The sequence below is a fragment of the Carlito syrichta genome, unplaced genomic scaffold, assembly GCF_000164805.1.
Source record: "Carlito syrichta isolate Samal-C Ts95f unplaced genomic scaffold, Tarsius_syrichta-2.0.1 Scaffold108052, whole genome shotgun sequence".
Taxonomy (NCBI): domain Eukaryota; kingdom Metazoa; phylum Chordata; class Mammalia; order Primates; family Tarsiidae; genus Carlito; species Carlito syrichta.
The window spans coordinates 36,011-43,183 of record NW_007052148.1 but is presented as its reverse complement, the minus strand read 5'-3'; the positions used below and the strand labels follow the sequence as shown (position 1 = coordinate 43,183).

Genomic DNA, 7,173 nt, shown 5'->3' with positions numbered 1-7,173 from the left:
TATAATCCCAACACTTTGAGAAGCCGAGGTGAGAGGATTGCCTGAGCCCACGTTTGAGACCAGCCTGGGCAACTTGGCGAGACCTCATCTCTACAATAAATCAAAAAATTAGCCGAGCATGGTGGCACATGCCTGTAGTTCCAGCTATTTGGAAGGCTGAGGTGGAAGGATCGCCTGAGCCCAACAGGTTGAGGCTGTGGTGGCTGTGAGTGTGCCACTGCCATATAGCCTGGGCAACAGAGTGAGACTCATATTTAAAAAAAAAAAATGCAAGCACACAAGACTCAGATTATTCAGTGTCCTCTGGGGGAATATAAAATTACCTTCAGGCTGTGTGTGTGTGTGTATGTGTGATATATGAAACATAAATGCTTGGGTCCTATCCTAAGATATCTCATTAGATATACGTAAATATTCCAAAATCCCAAAAAAACAAATCTGAAATCCTAAACACTTTTGTTCCAAGCATTTCAGACAAGAGACACTCAACTTGTTTTAAGGAAGGAAACTGAAACTTGGAAAGGGTGAGTCATGCAATTATTTAGGGATAAAGCCAGGATTCTACTAAAAATAACATGTTTTGGAAGACAGTTAAGAAAAAACAAACATCTATGGAGTATCTACCATACCCAAGTACTATGCTTTACGTTTTATGTAAGACAATAACACAATAATATTATCTCCACCTTACAGACAAAGAATTTGTTTCAAGAAGTGACTCATCAAGGTCTTACAGTTTGCTAGTAAATGACAGTGTTTAAACCCAAGTCTGTTTGACTAGGAAAGCCCCTTCACCATGATGTCATTTTGTTACCTTCTAACTTGGCCTGAACCATCCAATATCAATTAGAACTGAAAACAGAGCTTCTCTGTCTGCAAATTTTACCTCCAATTTTGTAATAAGCAGCCTTCTGCAGGAGAGTTGAAAAGCCTACCATCCCAACCTACTGAGTCTTACTTCTAAAATTAGAGAAGAATCACTGAGATGGAAGATCTAAGTCAAACTTCCTATGTACTCTAGACTTGAGGAAGAATGGAAAGGTAGCTTCTAAGATAGTGTAAGCTTAAAACTTTTGCACATGATCTTACATTCAAACTCCCCCTCTTTTCATCATGACTGCCTCCATTACACATCCCCACAGACCACCCTGTGACCGCCTTCCAAGACCGTTGGTTCCTTTCATCCATTTCCACCCCTCCACCAAAATGTACACACACACAGAACAAAATCCATCCCTGCCTCTCTCCTTCTAATTGAGATGGAAATACAATGAGAGTTTTTTAAAAACTCAAAAAATGAGGGCAATAGGTGTAACCCAAGCTTCAAGTCAATGAGATCTGAAAAGAATTATTAATAAACAATAATACAACTAGAAAAAAAGTTTTAAAAAGGATGTATAGCAAAGGTAGCACTCAAACAATGGCTTAAGTGGGTGCGGGGGAAGCTTTAGCTCCCCCTCCCATCACTTTTAAAAAGGAATCAATGGAAGTAAAATAAGTGTGACTGCTATTCAAATAGCTTCAGGACAAGCCTACCTTCTGTCCTGCCCCAATACTACCTGTCTCTTTCCCTCTCTCCACCCACCTTCCACATAAACACATACCTTCTTCTGCATAGCTTAAAGCCTCTCCTACATAAAAATTTTGAACTCAGAAATGGCCACATAAATCTGGTCTATCTCCACTAGGGTCTCTGTAGCTCTAACAGTGACAGCAGCACCTCTGCTGAAAGCTACTGTCCCAGCACCCACCACCTACTGCCAAATTTGCTGACCTGTTACTAAGGCCCATGGGGTTTTTTCCTTCAAAACAGGATAAAATGCATTTTCCAAAGTCAAACAAACAGGAACTCCAGATGATCCTGATTTGTTTTCAACTGTCTACATTCTCTCCTGTTTCTAATGGGTAGAAGCAAGTAGCAAGTCATTTCTTTTCTTTGCTTCTAAATGACATTTACTTCTTGAATCCTCAGTGTACTAGCCCTTTCTGTCCCCCAGAAACAAGTGGAAAGTTGTAAATATCCTCCAGTTCTTTAAAATTGCCACCATGATAGATCCACCCTCATCATCTCCCTTAAGCATCTCTCCTGGTGCTTGTTACTGTTGGTGGTGATAATGACAGTAGTACATGTATGTATATGTGTCTGTCTGCCTAAAAGCAGAGATTTAAAAATTCATACAGATCATGAAGCATCTAACCACTTCATTTTCCAGAGGATTAAGAGCGTCCCAGAGAGGTAAAGAGACTTTCCCAAGATTATAAAAAAACAAGGTAAAAGTGAAATGGTTGAGTCCTTTCATTCTCAAAACACTATGATAATGGATAAAAGTGCTAGTAGGCAATTCTGCTTCCAGGATGACCCTCCCACAGACAACTATAAACTCTGAATAAAATACAAAAAGCATCCATGTGAAATGAACAGGGATGACAGTTTTTGAAGAGGAGTTGAAAACTGGAAGCAGAGACTGATATGAAATGAACTCCCCATTTTTGGAGGTCTGTCCTGAGGGTGTGATCCAGCTAAAGTTCCAATTTTAAAAATGAATCAAGAGACACAGCCCTCCACAGCCACAGAGAGTGGGAAGAAAGAAAAGAGCCACAGAAGGAGAGTCCCAAGCTCTGTTTGCAATTCTGCCCAAGTCTCTGGCTTTCCTCTAAACCATACAAGCTCGTCTCAGTTTCTCCTCAGCTAACAAGAAAAGAACTGGATTGAGGTTTGAACTGCTATTAACCCACTGCAGATACAACACAGTTTTGCAGTTTGAGTCTGAGATAATCATCTGATAAATCAAAAGCGTCAACAGAAACCAGAATCTCCACATTACGTTCACAGTATAAAGACTACAACTCCAAATTACATAACTAGAAAAATGAGAACCATTTGCAAGGGAAAAGACAATCAGAAAAGGCAATTCCAAAATGACCTAGATGTTGGAATTATCAGACAAGGATATTAACATAGCTATTATTACTGAGCTCAGTGAGTTAAAAGAAAATATGTTCAAAATGAAGGGGGGGGGAAATCAGTAAATGTCAAAAGAGAAATTGAAAAAAAAGATTTATTTAGCATCGGAGTTTCGCTCTGTCACCCAGGCTGGATAAAATGCAGTGGCAAGTTCATGGCCACAGTAACTTCAGCCTGCTGGGCTCAGGCAATTCTTCCGCCTCAGCTTTCCAAGTAGCTGGAACTACAGGTGAGTGCCACCACTCCTGGCTAATTTTTTATTTATTTATTGTAGAGATGAGGTCTTGCCAAGTTGCTGAGGCTGGTCTTGAGCCCCTGGGTTCACACAATCCTCTTGCCTCTGCCTCCCAAAGTGTGGGAAACAAAATTAAGTATATATATACATATATATATATATATATATATATATATATGTTCTCTTATTACTACAGTATTTATTTATCTTCCCTCTGTCAAACCCTGAGTCAACCAGGGCTGCCTAGGGAGCTACAGAAAAAAGAACAAGTAGGGCAGAGGAGATGCGGGAGAAAGAATGATGGGATGTGGAGATAGCTCCTTCACATGGCAAAGAGGATAAGAATGGCTACCATCAGGCAAAAGAGTTCCAGGGCCTCCAAGAAGGCAAAACTCAGAATGGCACAGAAGAGCTGTTGCTTCAGAAAAAGATTCCTGGCATAACCAATGATGAGGCTCCCAAACACAGTCCCAATCCCAGCCCCAGAGCCAGCCACCCCAACTGTGGCAGCCCTAGCCCCAGTGAACTTGGTTGCTGTGTTGATGTCCCTTGAAATGGTGCTGGTTTGGAAGCCGTGGGTAGGGACAAGTGAGGTAAGGGGATATGAGACCGCCAAGCTGCTGAAACTCTCATCTGGCAGTGTCTCTGGTCATTTCAGCACCACAGCAATGAGTACCTCTCAGCAGCTGAGAGGTACTCTTGACCAAAGAGGGAGTGGAGACGAACTTGAAGCAGGTGTACATTTTCAGGGGGTAAGAGGCTGTGGCAAAAGAGCAGCTCCCAATGCAGATAAGACAGAGAGTAGTAAAAAAATTTTAATAGAAATATAGTTTCTGAACTTTTAAAGCTCACTGAATCGACTTAAAAACAGAATAGAGATGACAGATAAATCTGTGAAACCTGAAAGTAGGACAACAGAAATTATCCAAACTGAAATAACTCTGGGTCATTCATAGTTACTAGAAAAACCTCCCTCAGACTCATTACTAAAGAGTAAACACAACGATAATTTTACTTTCTGTTATCAGAAAAAATTGTATTAGAAAAAAAATAGAGTAACTTGGGATCACAGAGGCAGAGAAACCATTACCTAAAATTCTGTTACACCAGGCCACCCCCCATCTACTAATCAACCTTTTGAGGTCTTCCAGAAATAAGCAAAGAAGAAAGGTGAAGATGGAAAATGAGAGTGCAAGATAAAAATTAAAAGCTCAGATGGCCAAAATCCCAAGAGTCAAATTTAGTGCTCCTAAATTATATAATAAGAAGCACAGAGACATTAGTTTTTTCCCTCTATAATTGCTGAAGCAGCATTCATGATTGTTCAAGAAAAGGCCAGGAGAATTTTTTAAGGTGGTCTTGCTCTGCTGCCCTACAATCATGGCTCATTGCAGTCTCAACCTCCTGGGCTCAAACCATCCTCCCACCAGAGTAGCTGATACTACAGGTGTTAGCCACTACACCTGGCTAAATAAAAAAACTTTTTTTAGCCGGGCTCGGTGGCTCAGCCTGTAATCCCGCGCTTTGGGAGGCTGAGGTGAGTGGATTGCCTGAGCCCGCGGGTTTGACTGCACTCCAGTCTGGGCGACAGAGTGAGACTCCAACTCAAAAAAAAAACAAAACAACTTTTTTTGTAGAGTCAAGGTCTCACTATGTTGCCCAGGGTGGTCTTAAAACTCCTGAGGTCATTCCTGAACTCGTGGCCTCAGGTGATCATTCTGCCTTGGCCTCCCATGTGCTGGGTTTATAGGTGTAAGCCAGGAGAAATTTTAATGGTTTTTCTGCCCTGTGCAATCTCTTCACCAAAAAGCCCACCTGGCAAACAGTCTGATGGCAGGACAAGGTGAGAGCAATCAGTAGGTCTGGGGCTAAAGAGTGCCAGCAGCTTGGTAAAAAGTCAGCCTACAACCATCTGGATCGGTAAAAGCAGCTAACCTGAATGCCATCACACTCAAGTTACTTCATGTTGAAGTCTGGAACACACTAGGTAAAAGTAGAAGAAAAATCATGGGCAACCCCTTCATGTCCCCTCCCACGGTGGGAGCTTTTCTGTCCTCTCAATAAATCCTGTTTTAAAAAAAAGAAGAAGAAGAAAATACATGAGCTGCAGAAGACTCGTCAATTTCTGTAAGGCTTGCCTTTTTCTCACCACCTTCTCTCTAATTCCCTTGCCCACAACAAGGGGAAAATTCAGAGCAAATGATATTTTCTGCCTAAAGTGGGAGACTGAGAATAAGATAACACACCCGCTAAGTGTAAAGAACCTTGGATAGGAAGTAAAAGTCCAGGTGACAGCCCTAGAACTGCCACCTCAGGTAAGTCTTTTAAATTCAGTTTCATCAGTAGAACAAAAAGACCAGACTAAATGATATTTAAAAATATGTTGTGCTTGCTTCGGTAGCACATATACTAAAATTGGAACAGTACAGAGATTACTGTGGACCCTGCACAAGGATGACACGCAAATCTGTGAAGCGGTCCATATTTTTAATAAATAAATAAATACAAATAAAAAATGAAAAGGTATTGTCCTTTCTAGCAACACCATGTATAACATCCATCCATGCTATCTCCAAATGTCCTTGAAGAAACTATAAGTAAAAGGTCCCAAAAGGCAAAAATAGAGACATGTCAATTCATTTGATTTTTAAATTATTCAAAATTTTAAAATAATTTTTAAAACTCCTGTCAATAATCCTTAAATTGTGTCAATAATAGATATGTCAATATCTATGTATGATCAAGGGCTGCCAAAATAATACCTTTCATCTAAAGTGCTTCTAATTCTCCCAAAAGAACTTACAATCTATATAACCCTTGGGATGAGAAGCAGATACTCTTATTTCATATATGACAGATGAGCAAACAGATTTGTGAGACCCTTTTAGGAAGCTAGGAACAGAGACAAGATTAGAATCCGGCAATTCCATCTCTGTGCGTCAGGTTCTTTTTCACCTTACCAAAGAAACCAAACAAGGAGCCAAGAGTATGAAAAAAATTGGAATTACTTAAGAATGTTCACGCAATTTGGGAGCATCTATTAATAAACAATTGATAAAACTAGCTTGAGACTGGTATCTATTTGAAAGCTGGCACTCAAAGAACTACCACCTGGCTCTGCTGTTTCCTCCTCTAAAAGTGGTCTGTAATTGAGATTAGGCTTCTTTGCTCATGTTTGTGAGGTTTAGCAATAGAACCGTATGTCTAAAACTGTTAGTCACCGGTTTTAAGAAAGTTGGCCAAATCAGAAGGACATGCTGGGTTCCTTTAACATCTAGGATGCTATGATTACAGTATCAAGAGGCCACAAGATTACAGCAGGTTAAACAGCAAGTCACAACAATCACCCTAAGGAGAAAGGAGTCAAAAGAATTTTCTTACCTAATTTAATCTTCACAGTAACTCTAATCAGATAAATACCATCGTGCTTATTATATAAATGAGGAAGAAATAAAGGCTCAAAGTCACTTAGCTTGATAAGTGGTTCTCACCCAGGCATTTCTGCTCCAGGTGTTACTTTCTCCTCGCCATTATACCACCTGTCTAAGGAGCTATCTCTCTAATCTTACCCTCAGAAAAGCCAGTCCTGATTCACAGCCCAAACATCACACAACTACAAGAAACAACTGGTAACTTGTCTATTTGTTCAAACTTTCATTTATTCACTCAAATACTGAATGCCTGCCTACAATGCATCAAGCCCTGAGGTAAGCACTGGAGATAAAAGTGAGTAGAAACAGATCTGTCTCCATGGTACTTATAGTATAGTGCAACGGAAAAACATCGAGTTAAAAATATTATTAAATAGCCGGGCTCAGTGGCTCAGCCTGTAATCCCGCGCCTTTGGGAGGCTGAGGTGAGTGGATTGCCTGAGCCCGTGGGTTTGAGACCCTCCTGGGCAGCGAGACCTCATCTCTACAATAAATCAAAAAATCAGCTGGGTGTGGTAGCGCATGCCTGTAATTCCAGCTAC

The 7,173-nt window shown here is 40.6% G+C and overlaps 1 pseudogene; it reads right to left on the bottom strand.

Moving 5' to 3' along the window:
- Nucleotides 1-3,522: 3,522 nt before the first annotated feature.
- On the bottom strand, nucleotides 3,523-3,958 carry LOC103270768 (annotated as a pseudogene).
- Between the last annotated feature and the right edge of the window lie 3,215 nt (nucleotides 3,959-7,173).